The following is a 17858-nucleotide window of genomic DNA, read 5'->3' as shown; positions in this document are numbered from 1 at the left end:
GATTATTACGCCAATACAACCACCCTCTTCGAGACTGGAATTATACTTTGCACCTGGGTATAAATAGAGTTGACTCGCATCACTTGATGTAGAGTGTAACGTCTGCTTCCAACTCACACTCTCAAACACGAAGATCTCCTGAACGCAGCTCACTCTCCAGATCCCAATCACCTGAATTCTGTTCACCTGTTCACACACCTGTATGTCATTTAAACACACTATTTAGTTCAGTTCTTTGCACCCCGTCATTGTGATGTATTGTTTGATTTGTTGCATGTTCAATTCTGAGCTTTGTTTATTTCCATATTAGTCCTCCCGTGTATCATAGTTTTTGGTCATCCTCACTAACAACGTTTTTTTGCCTATTCCCTGCCTGTACTCTTTGCTTATCAGATTTCTTGTCATCAACCTCTTTCCTGATCTCCCGGACTACGTTATTAGCCTTTTTTCCTGCCTGTGCTGTTACCTTCTGGATTCCCCGTATATGACCTTCTGCCTGTCCCTGGACCCTGCTACCTGCCTCTTCCTGTGGTTCTTTACTGAATAAACACCTGCTGCACCCTGTGCTTGAAACTAGCACTCTGTCTCCCATCATACTCATTGCATAGAGGTGTCTTTGGAAATAAAGTGGAGGATAGTTGAAATGTATACTATTATGTAGGTAAGTATATGTTTACATCATTTTCTATGGCAGTAACGTTTGTTATAATGTATATCTCACTGATAATATCCAATGGCCATAATTCTCAGATTGTGATTGTGATATAACCTCATCTGAACATCTTGAACATTTCAGACAGTTGAACTGGACATAACTTTCTCCTCACACTTAAGTGATAATGCCTGAGAATCCGGTATTTGGAGGTATATATTGGCATAAGAAGAAGTTTCAGGCCTAACAACATATTCAAATAATGATTTACATATGTTCATTAAAAACATTAATTGCCTAGCTGGGCTCGTGAGACTGTGGATTGCTCAGTCAGGTGGAACAGAGTAAATAGGCATTTTAATGTCATAGATTTAGCCGGTGGTAATTTGTGGAATAGACACTGGCTGGAATGTGGTTTTAACCAATCAGCATTCAGGATTCGACCCACCCGTTGTATAATACTGTAATATTCCATCCATATAGTCTTAAAGGTGCAGTCTGCAGCTCAACCAAAACAAAGTAGACACCCCGCTACTTGTTTTGTTAAACAGTGGAGGGATGGTGCTGGAGAAATGTAACCACTCAATGTTATTTAGACAGAGCAAAGGATGCAAGGATAATCCATGAGATCAAAATTAAAGTTTTAACCATGTTTTGAGGCTCGATCTTTGAATCCTGAAATGAAAGGAACCTAATTATATACCCACACATTTTTTTTGCGGAATATGTCTTCTGGGCAATATGCTAAGTGCGCACACAATGGAAACATTGGTTTTAATAGCTTTTGTTAAACAAACATGCAAAGCCAATGGGAAATGATTATTGCTCTTTTTAAAATGCAACAGAGATATGTGATTTGACTGTCTCCTGGGCTAACTAAATACATTTTTTTATATTAACTTTTTATTACGCAAACAAATCTTATCGTTACTACTGTAAGTAGAGAGAGTGATGAATTGCTAATAGGTCACCAAAGGCCTGATGCTTGTGCCATGTATTTAATGTTAAGAGCATAAGAACCGATTAATTCTCATGAATTAAGAGTGATATGATACAAGTGCCGTAGGTAAGTGACATTTTAAGATTCAACTCAAACTAACCATTACTCATTCAGACGGTTACTTGTGCAATTCAGTGTATTAGTAGTGGCAATAGTTATGGTAGACAGTAAACACAATCAAAGTAAGTAAGAAGTAAAATAATAATGCATGTTTGAATGAAAAGCAACTCATTCCTTTTTTTTTTGCCCAAAGAGAGAAGGTGGTTGGATTCTCCAAATAATCCTGTGCTTAAAGTCAGTGTATTCCCCCAAAATACATTTCAATCCACTGAACAGTCTAGTGCATCCTGGAGGAAGAATGTTCAGGCTAACCTTAAGAAAGCAACAGTGTCAACTTTTATCCAGACAACATGTGCTTGTAAGAATATTTCATGGTAAGGTTATCACACCACCTCTCAGTTTGGGGCATTGTGACAATATGTTTGTAATGGTGTGTGTGTGTTCACATTATAACCTTGAGCCACATGACTCCATCAGTTCAAGAAACACCCTACACTTCCTCCATCAATCTCCACTGCTCAGAATTTTGTTTATCTGCGGATTTGCTAAGCTGTTTACGAAGTACTATGCTGTTTACTTTTGGTAGTCCATTGTCCCTCTCTGCCCAAGCTTGTCAGTTGGGCCTGGGCAATTTGTGCCTGGCATCTGTGAATAGGGTCCCCTAATGAGGTTGATATAATGGCCATTCATCCACTGGGGGCTCTTGATGTGCCACAGTTCAAATGTTAATCATCCAAGCTACTTTGGCAAATTGACAGTGCTCCATTCACGGCTCGCTCTGTGAATACACGCTCCACAAAAGCCAGGCTTGTGCGTCTTCTCTCCTCTCCTTTATGTGGACTACTAGAGTGAGGGAGTCCCTCTCTACCGCCCTATTCTACAGTCTTTGGCTTACCTCTCTATTTTTTATTTTTTTTGCATTAACTGAAAGTGCGGAGCTCTCATCCGCTGTGGCTTTACTCCGGGGAGGGCACTGTGGCCTGGAGACTTGGCCCCATCCGGACTCTCTCCATCATCATGTCAGCTTTCACAGGAGTTTGGGCCTGCAGAACAAGAGACATTTGTCTGTGCTTACAACGCAACTAACCTCTCTGGCTTGGGCCATTTGATCCAGTTTCAATGAGAAAAGTATATGATTGCACAAGTGTTTTCCTCTAAACTGAGTGGAGTAACCGAAAGAAACTGAACGAATGCATACTGTAATATGTAGAGGTGCAGCACAGAGCAAGAGCCTATAGATGGCAGACTTTTGTAGACTGACTGTTTTCCTCAGACAAACACAACCACTCTTTTTGTCCATAATTACAGCTTCTCTTCAAGTTGAGGCTATGGATTTGGCCCTATTGAACACACAGCAATCTATATTTATATAGCTCTTTACCAGCTGGAGGTCTCAATGATTCCATAGTGGCCACCTCACGGTTCACTGAAGTCAAGGTACTCCATCACTTTGTACATAACAATCACACAAATCCCAAGGATTACTGCAGTTTATAAACGCTGCTCTTTGCCAGGGTAGTAAAACTCTCAGTGGTCCTAATGACCAGTGGCAGCGTTGCATCCCACCTCTGCAGACAGTTGATGAATTGTAGCAACCCAAACATTTCCGACTGGCAATTCCAATGGGAGTCTTGTGGCAAATTACCTCTTTCCACTCTGAGACTTTCCCCAAAGCACGGAATTGAGTCCGACATTAGGCAGAAGTCAGAAGGATAATGTTGCAACAGAAAATCAATACAGTGCCACATGAATGGTATAGATTAATAGTTCCACTAACAAATATTTTTTTTGGGGGGGGGCTATAAATAAAAAACTGTAGACTACATTTTGACCGACTTTACTGACTTTTACATGATCATGTTCTCCCTTCAGTGATAACGATTCTGTCTGCTCTTTGCAGCAGCTCCATGCTGGAGGCGGTGGGATGTGATGCAGACATCTGTCGCCGACGGTGATGAAACAGGCATTTAACGCAAGTCGACAACCGCCACATGTACTGTAGAATCATCTCTCTCTCTCAAGGTGGGGAAGTGACACTGTCATCTTCTTAATCATGATATTCATTTCTGTTCTGTGGCAAGTAAAACACTCCATTACCTCTGTGCTCATCATAATAAATGAGATCAGAACTGGCGAGAGCAATAGCCTTTCGTTACTCTTGTGTCTAGTCTGTTGTGATGGCCTTACAGGTCAAGAGAGTTCACATGTCACAGGCACAAGACCCAGTTGATTTGACCTAATTGTTACTACATTTTCTAGACATTTTGTGAATTGTAGCTTGTGTACTGTACATCCATAAGGAGAACAGAAACCAGCTAAAACTGGATATTTTCAAGGTCTTGCAAAGTATTCTTTGCTACAAATGGTTGGTCAGAAAGGTTTGCTGACCAAATGAACATAGTCCACAAACCAACAATAACCTACATCCATTGTGTACACAAACAAGCTCAAATTTGATATTTTTAAGGTCTTGCAAACTATTATAAGCTACAAATGGTGTCAGAAAGGTTTGACTACGTGAAAGCCAGTCACCATGGTGAAATTAATGAATGCCCGGGTATGGAAAGGTCTTAATTGACCTTTTGTACGATAGCATTTGTTTTCCTAACCAGCCTTTAAAATTATAGTGTCAAAAACCAACGCTGATAACACGCTCTAATCACTGTGTTGTTGGCACCTTCCCCTCATTGTGAATGTTATACTGCTGACATACCAGGAGAGGTTATCAATTGAATTATAAGACTTCAATCCGCATTATGTGGATGGAATACCTGGGGATACATTAGGTCTAAGAGTTGGAAGGAGTGAGAGTAATACAGGCTGGTATTTGCTATTTCTTTTTTTTTAGACCAATGGGAATGAGGTGGTGAGCACAAATGATGCAGATTTGTTTTGAGGCAGACACTTCCATCAAATTGGAACACAGACAATGAGTGATATGCGAAACAGAACGCCACACATTAAGACATGACTTCTGTAAAGTGTCAATACTGCGGCTAGTTTGCTAGCTAAGTGAACAAGTATTTCTCAAAATACATCCAGACTGCATTTCGTCATACTGACCAGTCATATCACTGGATTAGTTGCCATAAAAGAGGCAAGTGACTGAAATGTTTCACAGATACAGTACATTCCAGAACATCCCACAGATTTTCACCTGCGATCATTCTGATGATGAAGGCCTCATTTGCTTAACAGATACGTTTTTCAGCATGCAATGGGCCAAAACAAATACAATTGATGCCAAAATCAACTTGCAGTGAATCCAAAAATTATGATAATGTCCGGCATTTGAAAATATGCTTTTATGTGTCCATAAGCCATAATGTTACTCTAGTAACCCAAAATACATTTTAATTTGCTGCCAACTACGCCACATTATATCCAACAACATTATGAAATGTTTGTTTCCTCTATGTCCCAAATACTTTGCTGCTGCCTGAGTCAAAACAATTACTGATAAAATGTCACCACAAATAGACTTTTGCCAATTTCAGCCAGGCGTATTAATTTACTTTCGTCATGAAATATGCTTCCCATCACAAGAACTGTAAAAGAGAAATTGCAATATGCTGCATCGTACATTGGCTGCCCCAAGATTTCTGATTTATATGACTAATTAGTGAGAAAATGGTTAATTTTTTAATTTTAATTGTTGATAGGAACAAACCTGGATTAGTAGACATGTCACTAAATCACACACACGTTCTGACCTTAGTTCTTTTGTTATGTCTTTGTTTTAGTATGGTCAGGGCGTGAGTTGGGTGGGTTGTCTGTTAGTTTTTCTATGATTTGTTATTTCTGTGTTTGGCCTGGTATGGTTCTCAATCAGAGGCAGCTGTCAATCGTTGTCCCTGATTGAGAACCATATTTAGGGAGCCTGTTTTCTATTGTTTCGTGGGTGATTGTTTTCTGTTGTGTGTCTGCACCAGCCAGAACTGTTTTCAGTTGTTTCTCCTTGTTATTTTTGTTATTTCCGTGTTCATTATAATAAATATGGACACATAACACGCTGCCCCTCGGTCCTCCTCTTCTCCTTCATACGACGCCCGTTACACATGGGAACAAGAACATACACTCTTGTGCTGTTTCAATTACATTCATATGTTTCTATTATTGTTTTTCACATTATCTCAGTCAAGCAATACAAAACAGACAGAATATATTTTTCTATCCTCTTTAGCAGCCATCAATTAAATGATATTTAAATGTTCAGCAGCTGTATGAAATGTACAATTTTTCATAGGATCAAAATAACTTAACATGATTTTCATATACCGTACATTCACTGACCGAATTGAAAGAATGACTGATTGCTCTACAATGAAAGTAAAAACTATTCAAGCCCTGCGTGTGTGTTTTCAGTATCCTGTAGGCCTATCAAGTATGAGGTTTGAGTTTTAGCCAATCCTTCATGAGCATCATGATTAATGTCTTGAGGTTGTAAATTATATTAATTTATACCTAGGGAAAACCACACCAGACGGTCTCCCATGAGCATCAATTAACTTAGTATAATGCTTAAGGATAGCTATCGCACTCGTATAAAAAGATACATGAATGGTCTGCAAACATTGGTTCATTTCCTGAAGCCTGTAGCCTGTAGGCCTGTAATATTATATCCCAATGCATACCATAATACTATACCAATCCTGTCGAAATTAGATGATTTCAAGATAATGTTTCCCCCTCTCCTGAAGACCATGTTCATAAGATACAACTAGCTATAGATGCCAGGGAAGTTGCAATGCCTGCTCTGTGCATTGTGTCTTTCCTCTGATTCCTGTGTCCTTGAGGTTTTGTGTTTCATCCAGATACTTTGCTAACTTAATTGTGGCTATTAGAGAACTTAATTAGACAGCATGAGCTTTAGTGAAATATAAACAGCGCCAGCCTATTAGCCTGCCAGTGGCTTCAGACAGGCGTGATCGAACATAACGCTCCAATGTCCTTGTACCACCATTTTGTTTTTACATCTACTCCAAATTAACTTCAATAGGTAAGTTGTATGTTGTGGTGTCTGTGCAGTCTATAATGTATGTATGGAAGTGACGGTAATGTTCGAGATGTACTTTTATTGTCAATAAAATGTAAACAATTGTACATTAATGTCGATGCTACCATGATTCCGCATAGTCCTGAATGGATTGTGAATAATGGTGAGTTTACAATAACAGGGGAGGTTAGCATTTTGGGGGCGGGTATTATATTTGTGCGTCTAACTTTCTCACTCATCATCAATCGGGCAGACTTTTGGTCCCCTAAAATGGGGGGACTGTGTACTAAAACCTCATAGTCATTGTATCATTTGAAATCAAGTTCTGGACTATAGAGCCGAAACAGCAACGGAAAGTGTCACTGTCCTAATACTTTTGGAGCTCACTTTAATACTGTAAGTATTTGCAGGAAATAAGACATTGAGATCATCCAGGAAACACTTGACAGCTAAGTAGGAACCGATAAATAAGTGGCTATTTTTCTCTGCACTGAAACCCATCTATAAGTCAATCAAAATGGAATAGTCGTTGGTCCTCTATAGGCTTTGACTATTAACTACAGTACTAGAACTCACAAGTTAAAAGATACTCGTGATCCACACCCACTATACAGCACCGTATTTAAAGGCAAAGATGACAGCTATAACCTAGCTAAGTTTGTTTTCCCATCTCCCACTGAAGCCAGTATAAACAAACTAGCCTGACGGCAGTGAGGAGATGGGTGAAAAATCAAGGAGAGCTTTATCAAAGTTTTTATTTCCCCCTGGGCGGCAAAACTTTTAAGGGAAGGAAATCTGTCGGGGGAGGAGGAGAGGGAGGGTGTACTCTTCATGCAACACCTCACCTGGGAGACTGACAAGAACCTGCTTTATGGCTCCGTAAATCCCTTCATGTACGACACTTGAGTTAATAGAAGTCTTCATCCCTGACCAACCTCATCAGGAGCTTACTGCCAAGGAAATGATCGGGCTAAAAATGGCCACACGGCACCAGGAGGGTTTGAGGAAGAGAAGGGAGGAGAGAGGAGGGAGGGCCACTCGGCTAGGACAGGGGAATATCATTACAAGGTGAGATGAGATGGTGATATTATGAAATGATCACTATACAGTTCAGAGACATAAAGGAGGCTTGAGGGATAGGACAATATGGTTGTCTGTGTTCTGTGGTTGACCTGTGCATTCCTATCTTCAAATGTTATGACAAACAGAAGTATGTATACTGCCGGGTGTCATGCCCAATGTGCCATAAAGATAAGGGTACTAGAACTTCAGATTAAATGGTGTTTGTTGAATCTTGAAATATGCACTTCAAACCTCATTCTGTTGCTGTACTTTCACATTATTCATGAATTGATGTCAACATTTTTGTGAATTTGCATTACAAATGGGTTACCAGAGATATTTGACAAGGTATCAAGACAAATATTCAACACCGTACACGTGGTTATGTTCAAAGGAAACCTATGACTTTTACAGTCATGATATTTCTCGCCTGCCAGTGACTGCGCCTCACCAGTCACTTTCAGTCCACAAAGTTTGGAAAGTAACTCTCTAAATGAGCTTCTGGAATGATGCATTATGGGAAGGACAAGAGTAGTGCCAAAGCCATGCCGTCAGTGCCACTTACGAGGAGAGAAAGCTTGGAATAAACATATGGTGTATTCAATCTTGCTAAGCCTTGGAGGGAATGGCGATGAGCGATACAGTGAGAGGTTCCATTAAGGACCGGCTGGTTTGATTTGCGCCTGATTATTGCAGATAGATGCCCTCCCCCTCCATTTCTATTGTTTTCTCCCATGAGAAAGCAACACAAGTGTTCACGTCCCGAGCTGCTGTTCTGTTAGAAAGCTCTTTTTCTGTCCAGTTGTTTTTCTGAATGTGGTAGATTGTGTCAAAACCCCTTAGATCAATGTATCTATGGGGGGGTTGAATTGATAATTGTTTACAGTTCTTCCTCATGAGCGAATACGTACAGTCCAGTCACATATAAAACTGGTATTACGCTGTAGGCCTATACCACTATAGTAGCCTGTATATGTGCAATATTTTTCCTCAAATGTGAATAGATAAAGGGGTTTTGTGGAAGTATGTGCTTTCATACCTGAACAATGTTTACAGCGTATAATATCAGTATTTTCAATAAAGAATGCATTGTCAAGAATACAGAAATGTATGCATTTTCCTTTCTTTTTCACACTAAAGCCTAGTTTATGTTATACTATGGTTGTCCGAAGACCAACCTCTATTTGCCCTCAATACCTGAAGAAAGGGAACTATACAGGAGTCTTGCCAAGTCCTAAAATACATGTCAGAGCCATTCACCCGGATTATAGACTACACACCATGCCAAGTTAATGTTCCAGCACTCCCCAAAGGGTAGATAAAAGAGAAAGTAAGCCTCATCACATTCACATTGACTTGTAAGGAGAGATATTTGTCACAAACATGGTGGAAAATTGAGGTGATATCTTGACGCCTATTCTGTCTCGTCGTTTGGAAGAATATTTGATCTACACAGAGGTTGTTTTCTTTCAGAGCCAGCTGCCTCGCAATGTGTCAAGGAATTAGAAACGACACCTGTCACGTTTCCTTGCAAATAGGAAATAATTACCTTTTTCAGTTCTAAGCAGCTGTTGTTGCTCTCTTATGAATGGCGTCAGAGTAACATGCTTGGACAAAGTCAAATGTGCTTCATGGAAATGTTTTCAGGTGACCGTTTTAGTCTGAATGGAAGTCTATCACAATGATTCTCTCCATGATCAGCTAGCATACTATGAAACTTAAACAGAGTTTTGTTATTGGAAGAGTTCTGAACATTACACAGAACTTGTAAAACTACATGGTCCAAATCACATACCTAAATTATTATCTATGCTACAATGCGACTGAAAAGAATCATAATACAACAACTATGAGGCAGGAGTGAGAGAAAGTATCTTGAGGAGATAGCATTGTTTTTTAAGACATTCTTGGAATCGGAATGGCGGGCCTGAAATGTTGCCATTCCCCTAAAGTGTGTAGATCGTGTTCCAGCAAAATGAAACAGAATGTTCCCTCGAAATCCAGATAAATGATATCAATGGCTGCCTATATGCTGGCATGCCAACCGGGTGGGAAGAGGGTGAATGCAAAGACAATAGTAGGGATATGAGAGAGTCTCATATTCCCATTGTGGAGTCACAACTTTCTGTACACTTTTGAGTAATCTGTTGCGTATACACATCCTGACACAGACACTGCAGCTACTGTGTCACAGAAAAAATAAACTGCTTAGTAAAGCTCAAATGGTGCCATATGTACAATGCATATCCAATTTGTAATTGGTATTTGTAACAGTTTATTTTCCATTGGTTAGGTCAAACTTAAAGCGAACAATTTGGAATGCATTGTGCTGAGGCTATACTGCATTGCAAGACCTGTCATCTAGGTAGCTATTACATTGAGAGCAATAGGCATGAATGTAAAAGCTACAACTGACTAAATCAATCTCTTGAATTTGGCAATCATTTCTCGAATTTATTTGAGAGAAGGATTGTCAGCAATCCAACTCCTAGGTGTTTTGGTTGCCGTTTAGAGGGTTTTCATAAAATCAGATCCTCCTTTACGCAAAGACATAAAAGAGGCATGATCTGAGGGATTGGTAATGCAACATAATTTGGCTGAGCATCAGTTGTAATATTTTACTTGTTTAATCAGACGGCAAGAAAGGGTAAAGCACGCTACTAATTGGTTTCCATCATTTAATTTAATAATGAACAAGAAGAAAATAAAGAAACAAATGAGCTTTCCTATTCATTTATGCAATTAATTCTCATTCATATTGTATCTATCCGTGTGCAAGGCTCGATGGTATTATATTAACAGCGTGCACTATAAGCCCCTGTAAGACATGCATTGCAATCAAACCGCATTAAAAATACATCTATCCTGAGTGCTAATACTTTTGAATGCTCAAAAAAATTGCTAAACCTCAAAGAGGTGCATGATGAAACCCCTAGCAGATTTTTCCTGTGCTCTTATCTGTGTTGGTTCCCCCCAGCCTTTCAATCCCACATCACATGAAGACCCGTCCCCTAATCTAGTGCATTTCACCGCAAACATGCATTAATCTGTCTGATCTTACTTCAGATACACGTATAAGGTTAATGAGGTGATTTACCACCAAACTTTACTTATTGGACAAAATGACGAAAACCAAGATGTAGCATTCACTCACATATCCACAAAGAATATACCAATCTATGGATTTGAAGCACATATAATAAACATAAATATATTCTTAACATGAAGCTTGAGCTTCATACGGGCAACATTAACCACAAACTAAACTGACAATGATTCTCCATGAATGTCTTATTTGGGTCACGTAGTCAGACGTAGGTCTCACCACGATTGGATAATCCCACCACATGGTCTTTCATTTGATCAAAATCATGCGTATGGCTATTGCATGTGTCACAACTCATACCAAATCTATAATATGATTCATATGCTTACTGGTACAGTACATGGTTCATGTAGAGCTCCTTCGACAGTGTTTAAAATATATATTTTTAATATCTGATCACTGCCATTGATCAGATATAAAAGCAGTGGCATGACTCGCTTGTAAAAAATATGAGCCAGCTGTCTATTCTATACCGCAATGACACACTGGCTCTATCTATACCTCAAAGCTTATTAGACAATAAGCACAGGCTTCCATTGCCAATGATCTGACAATGCCTGTGATGCCTGTATGCACTAACCACAGTGCTTCACCCCAAGCCATCTTAGTAGTACAATATATAACTGTCAGGATTCTTCCTCTTAAATTCGATAGGAAGGAGAAGGGATCCAGGCTGCAGCCGGAAGCCATGTTCCCTGGGGAGAAGGAGGGACATATGGTGTTAAGATGGAGCGACTTGTTATTCCTCTGTAAGGAGTCCCATAGGACCAGTTAAGTGGTAATGGCAGTATGGAACACATTGACAGTGTTGACTGTGTCGCATCTCCACAGGTAGTGCACAAAGCCTCAACCACGGCTGTCTGTGGGGGCATTGGGAGATTTCAACTTTGGCTACGCAAAGTTACTGTTTCATTTTAAGAGGCTAACTTCCTTTTGGGAGAAATCAGCTTACTGTTATTTCAATTACCAGTTGGTAACTGGAAGAAAATGAACAAACCCTCAAAACAACAGTATTCTCCAAGACTAAGTCCTAATATGGACACCGTAAAATTGTGTTGTGGTTCGAGCTAAAAGCATGTTCTCACCTACTTGAGGCTAATACGTGCTTAATCACTCTTAGTGCATCCTCCACTGGCAGGTCAACAAGCGTGTAGAAATCTGTGTTCTCATTAGAGTACGAAACATTGATTAAGATGAAAATTAAGATGTGGAACGGCATAGCGAAATCTAACGGCCATGACACAGGGAACATCAGCAGTGATTAATGCACTGAATCTTTGATTTAGCCACCTTACCTGCCTTGCCTTTGCCATTCCTTTGCAGCTTTGCTCGTGGTACCACATCGAGGACCCCAGAACCAAATCTTGCATGCCTTCAGAAAGTATTCACACACCTTGACTTTTTCCACATTTTGTTGTGTTACAGCCTGAATTTAAAATTGATCAAATGGATATGTTTTGTCACTGGCCTTCACACAATACCCCAATAAATACAAAGTGGAATCATGTTTTTATACATTTTTACAAATTAATAAAAAATGAAAAGCTGAAATGCCAATAAGTATTCATGCCCTTTGTTATGGCAAGCCTAAATCAATTCAGGAGCAAAATTGAATTTAACGTGGCCTCCTGAGTGGCGCAGTAGTCTAAAGCACTCCGTCACAGTGTGAGCTGTGCCACTAGAGATTCTGGGTTCGAGCCCAGGCTCTGTCGCAGCCGGCTGTGATCCGGAGACCCATGGGGCGGCCCACAATTGGCCCAGCATCGTTCCCGGTTAGGGGAGGGTTTCATCGGCAGGATGTCGGGGTGAAGCACTGTGGTTAGTGCATACAGGCATCACAGGCATTGTCAGATCATTGGCAATGGAAGCCTGTGCTTTGTTCCATCGTGCACTATCTATTCATGTGGCGGGCTGGGTGCAGTGCATTCACGGTCACCAGGTGTACGGTGTGTCCTTCGACACATTGGTGTGGCTGGCTTCTGGGTTAGGTGGGTATTGTGTCAAGAAGAGGTCTGACAATGCCTGTGATGCTGTATCGCTGCCAAAGTTACAGCGATATAAAGTATTGACTCAGGGGTGTGAATACTTACGGAAATGAGATATTTCTGTATTTAATTTTCAATAAAAGTGTAAGCATTTCTAAAAATATGTTTTCACTTTGTCAGTAAGCGGCATTGTGTCTAAATCAATTTAATCCGTTTTGAGTTCAGGCTGTAGCACAACAAAATGAGGAATAAGTCAAAGTGTATGAACACTTTCTGAAGGCACTGTGTATTAGCTAGCTAGCATGGTAATGTGTTAGACAGCTCACTAGTATTCATGTTAACAATCTCGAGAGATTACATCATTTTGTTGATGGTAGAGGACACTCTCAGAGAACTGCACAGTGGAGTGTTTACTAGCTCTCCAACTGTCTGTGTGGTTTAATATGCCTCAGGGAAATACTGCGCACTATCTAAAGGCAATCTATTATCATCGTGGGGAAGAGATGGATCGGAACTAGCATCTAGACAGGCTACCCGAGAGCTAGCCCTGGCGCTAACTAAGCCAACATCACATTCTTTAATAGGAGGAGATGGGTAGAAAACAAAATGGTGTTTCTGAGGCGGAACCATGGGCGTAATGCAGCAAGGGCTGCAGAGAGGAGGCAAGTGGCTGCTTGACTATCCTCTAGCCGGGCACTGGCGATTAGGATCAGCCCAGCGTCAGGCAGCTCCCCACAGATATCAGCACAATATTGCAGGTTTAGTACAGCCTCTTAATCACACCAGGTGCAGAAACACATTATTTTCTGCCAGTCCCCCCCCCCTAACTCAGGAAGCCAGATCCTTGTCTGCCATTTGAATGTTATGCTCTCTGTATCTCCCTCTCCTCTTCCCTCCTTCTCCTCCAAAGTCTTATTTATAAAAAAAAATCCCCTCAAGATCTTTCCAAATGCTGCCACACCAATAAGTTTTGTGTGTTTACTATGCTCTGCTTATTTCCATTTGTGTGTCTGGACATGCAATCTCCTGCACGTCATATCAACATTCTATCTGCTCCATCCTTCAAGAAAGCATGTTGTCAACAACAAATATTGCAAGTACTGTAGGCTTTCCAGTTTGAGGGCTGACATTTTCTGTAACACCTTGTCTTGAGCCTGTGCAGCTGTGATATGATTCTGTGGCGTTATACATTTTTCTTGGTCAAAGCAAACGGGGAACGCTTTATATTAACTCAGTCAGGAGCCATCCTTTAACCTTTAAATACAATGACATTATGTGTTTGTTTTGTCCCTTTTACACTCTTATGATTTATTAAGTCGCCTTCTAATTTTGCTGTGAGTTATCACTTGAAATGGATATACCTATGTAGGTTCTTAATTTGATCACCCTGTTGCGGGACAACTTTCATTAATACTTGTATTGCATTGGAGGTTTAAAAAGGCTTTGGAAGTTTGTAATTTCCACATACAAATTTCAGGATTGATTTTCACTTACAAAAAAATGTATCAACCCCTACAAAATATTTACATGAATTATAATCCACATAATAATTAACATTTCCTGTTGCTGCAGGATTATTTTCCTGCTGTAGCAAACTGTCTCAAATTAACATCCTACATCTGTAGCAACAAGGAAATGAGGCCTTTCAAACAACTCATTTTTCTGACACTACTCCTGAAACAAAATAACAAACCTGCCAAAAACCAGGTTGTCACCACTACTGTATGTTGTTGATGCTCCTACTCAGACTATTTTTGCTTATAGAAAAATCAATGGAGCTTGAGTTATCAAATCCACCCACCGTGTGTTGGAGGGGGAGCCAGGGGAGAGAGCGGCAGCAAAATCGATCCTGAAGTATTGCCTTATTTAACACGTGCCATAAATAGCAGCATTACAATGTTAAGTATTGCTGAAGTTATCAGGAGGACAGGGAGAGGTCAGACAACGTGTAACATTCACTTTTCCCCCGACCTGATTTGTCAAACCTCATCTCATCGTTTTTGCTGCATCATTTAAGTTCTGTGGCCTGCTAATAATATTCACAGTGAAATCTGTCTTGTATTGCTGTTTCGTACTTGAACAAATAAAATGAAAAGGGTTCAGTAGCTTTATCCATGATAAATGGGGAACATTATTGATGAACATCAATAATAAAACAAATGACTCTTATCTCATCATAACCAGAGTGGATTCACTATCAAACATGGATATTGTCTCTTAGCACATTATGTTCCAGAGAAAGTTCTTTGATAACATACAATTATACAATTATACAATTTAATCTTGTTTTCAAAGAAACATACCACATAAACAGTATAGCCAAAATATACTGAAACACTGTAGATATTCTGTATAGTACACTTTAGAAGAGGGAGGCACTAATGACTGAAAACAAAACATTAATCAAGGGACACTATTAGTTGGAACACAGAGACAGTTTACGTAGATGAGTCTATCAATAAGAGTAATACACCATTTAAAGATGGACGCTAGTACTAAGTACATTCCAGTAAGTAAATAAAGTTGCAATCAACAGGATTGATTGCCCATGCTGAAGGCCAGATGAGCTACACTGATGTTAGAGATGGTCTAATGAAACTCAAGGGGATAGTGTGTGTGTGTGTGTGTGTGTGTGTGTGTGTGTGTGTGTGTGTGTGTGTGTGTGTGTGTGTGTGTGTGTGTGTGTGTGTGTGTGTGTGTGTGTGTGTGTGTGTGTGTGTGTGTGTGTGTGTGTGTGTGTGTGTGTGTGTGTGTGTGTGTGTGTGTGTGTGTGTGTGTGTGTGTGTGTGTGTGTGCTTTTATTAACTAACCTTGTGGGTACCAGGAGTACTCACAAGGATAGTAAAACAATGAACATTTGGTGGGGACATGTTGCTGGTCCCCGCAAGGAAAAATGCTATTTTAGACTTAGGGGTTAGGTTTAGGGTTACACTTCGAACACACCGACAGTGTCATTGTGCATAATAGTACGCAGCATCATCTGGCTATGTATGCAACAAAAGTTCAACATTCACCTTCTGCTACCATTTCTGTCAAGCCGCCTACCCTCTGCAGCCCAATGCTGCAAGGCATTCATTGGAAATGAATGTAATTCTGGTGCACCAAAATGCAATGACGCTGTCGGTGTGATTGAAGCGTTAGGGTTACAATTAGGGTTAGGGTTAAGGTTAGGAGTTATAGTTAGGGTTAGGGTTAGGTTTAGGGTTAGGGTTAGGTTTAGGGTTAGGGCTTTGGGGTTAGGGTTAGGCTTAGGTTAAGGGTTAAGGTTAGGTTTAGGGTTGGGGTTAGATTTAGGGTTAGGAGTCAAGGAAAATATAATTTTGGATGGGAATAAATGATTTGGTCCCCACAAAGATAGCAATACAAATCTCTGTGTGTGTTACAATGATTTCGGAGCAGAGCTGGATGACTCGCCAGTTGTTTGTTAGAAACACAGTGCATTTCTACAGTAATGAAGGGGCTCTTGATCTTGGCAACTTGCCATCCAGCAGCCTCCACAGATGGCCTTCTCACAGAGACTCAGCCTCGCCGCAGCCACCACCACCAGCTAATACCACCTCTCCACATCCCCCTGCCACATGAACCGTACTGGCACAACTACAGAAGAAATGGTTAAAGTGAAAGTTGGCTGGTACTCTCTTCTTTAATTGTTACAGAAATGTAAAATTGTGTCCTTCAACGGAGGGATCAATTCACAAATCAGGCATTGCTATTAGTTGTAGAATACTCCTCAAAGGCCATGTTCAAAAGGTAGTAACTTAATCTGTTTGGGAGTACTAACTACAGACGAATCAATTAGACCGGGCATTCTCACAAACATGGAGAGGGTGAGCAGATGGATCTTAACTGGGAAGCAGCTGCACCTGCGTCTCAGAGTTGCTGTCTGTCTCCACATAGGAAGGGACGCCAGGCTAAATCTACAGCAGGCCTGTTTGGTCAGGGAGTTACAAGCAGAGCAAGACCGGAAGACATAGAGAGAGAGTGAGGGCTACAATGAGTGGGAGAGAGAGAGAAAGAGAGAGACAGAGAGAGAGAAAGCACACCTCTTGTTGTCAGTCTTCCTGTTTCTCCAGGGGCAGCAACAGAGGCAAACAAAGAAAGCCTCGTAGGTTACAGGTGCCATGCTGCAAATGTCACCAAAATAGATTAGTGTCTAGTCATATCCAATAGAGAAGGAGAGAGGGATGAGAGGAAATTGAACCTTACAACCATGGTAAAAAAAGAAACATAGAAAATATAGTGAGGCAAACAAGACTATAATGAACAACAAGATCACAGATCAAAAATCATCCATTCAAAATATCTCTCAACAAATGAAAGCAGAAGGTCAGTGTACTCATTTACATAAACAAACTTGCATTGGACACCATCCATATCTTTTGCAATGGAGTAATATCTTAATTTGTTTGGATAATAGGTGTTTTTAGAGAAAGCATAATACATTCACAGTGAAAGTCATTAGACAATCAAATAGACACTTACTATGAGGATTTAAATGCTGCCACACTTACATTTATCCAATTATTTTGTAGATATTTTTCAGTTAGAGAAGACCGTAGCTGCAATAGATGAGTCTCTTTTTGAGCAGCTGTTGCATGTTATTGATGACCTCATTAGAATGCTGCCTGCGGCACAACGGGTGACTTTGAAGGACTTCCCATATGCAACGGCACAAACCGCCACTGCTGCTCTGCCCGTGCCAAACCCACTTTCCTAACGGCCATCTCAATTTGAAAAGTCAAAGGAAAGAAACCATAACAGGGGAGAGTGTGTTGTGGTTCAAGATTCTTCCCCCAAGGACAAGCTTTGGTGTTTTGTCTACTCTAGCCTTGATCAAAATGGCTCTGCAAGTCCCTGGTATGCCTCAGAGTAACACTGCTAATCTGGAATTTCAACACATTTTGTTTGTTAATGTCTTGCCTCAGGCCCTGAACTATTTGAGTTAGGTGCACCGATTTAAAGGGTGTATTTTACTCTATTTCGGTTCTTCCTAGTCA

The 17858-nt window shown here is 40.4% G+C and overlaps 1 long non-coding RNA gene across 5 annotated transcripts in view; it reads right to left on the bottom strand.

The window, feature by feature from the left end:
* Positions 1-17537, bottom strand: part of LOC135520084 (uncharacterized) — a 303255-nt gene extending 285718 nt beyond the window's left edge. For 4 of the 5 annotated variants that reach the window (XR_010452343.1, XR_010452340.1, XR_010452341.1 and 1 more), the window contains exons 1-2: positions 17373-17537; positions 16905-16985 (exon numbers count right to left, since the gene is read on the bottom strand). This is a non-coding gene — a long non-coding RNA (uncharacterized LOC135520084). Of the gene's footprint in view, positions 1-16270; positions 16459-16904; positions 16986-17372 lie in introns of those variants that run through there. The other variant, XR_010452344.1, reaches the window with a different exon arrangement.
* Between the last annotated feature and the right edge of the window lie 321 nt (positions 17538-17858).

Source organism: Oncorhynchus masou, chromosome 29 (assembly GCF_036934945.1).
Source record: "Oncorhynchus masou masou isolate Uvic2021 chromosome 29, UVic_Omas_1.1, whole genome shotgun sequence".
Taxonomy (NCBI): domain Eukaryota; kingdom Metazoa; phylum Chordata; class Actinopteri; order Salmoniformes; family Salmonidae; genus Oncorhynchus; species Oncorhynchus masou.
The sequence above is the reverse complement of the archived record's forward strand: the minus strand, read 5'-3'. Positions and strand labels throughout refer to the sequence as shown.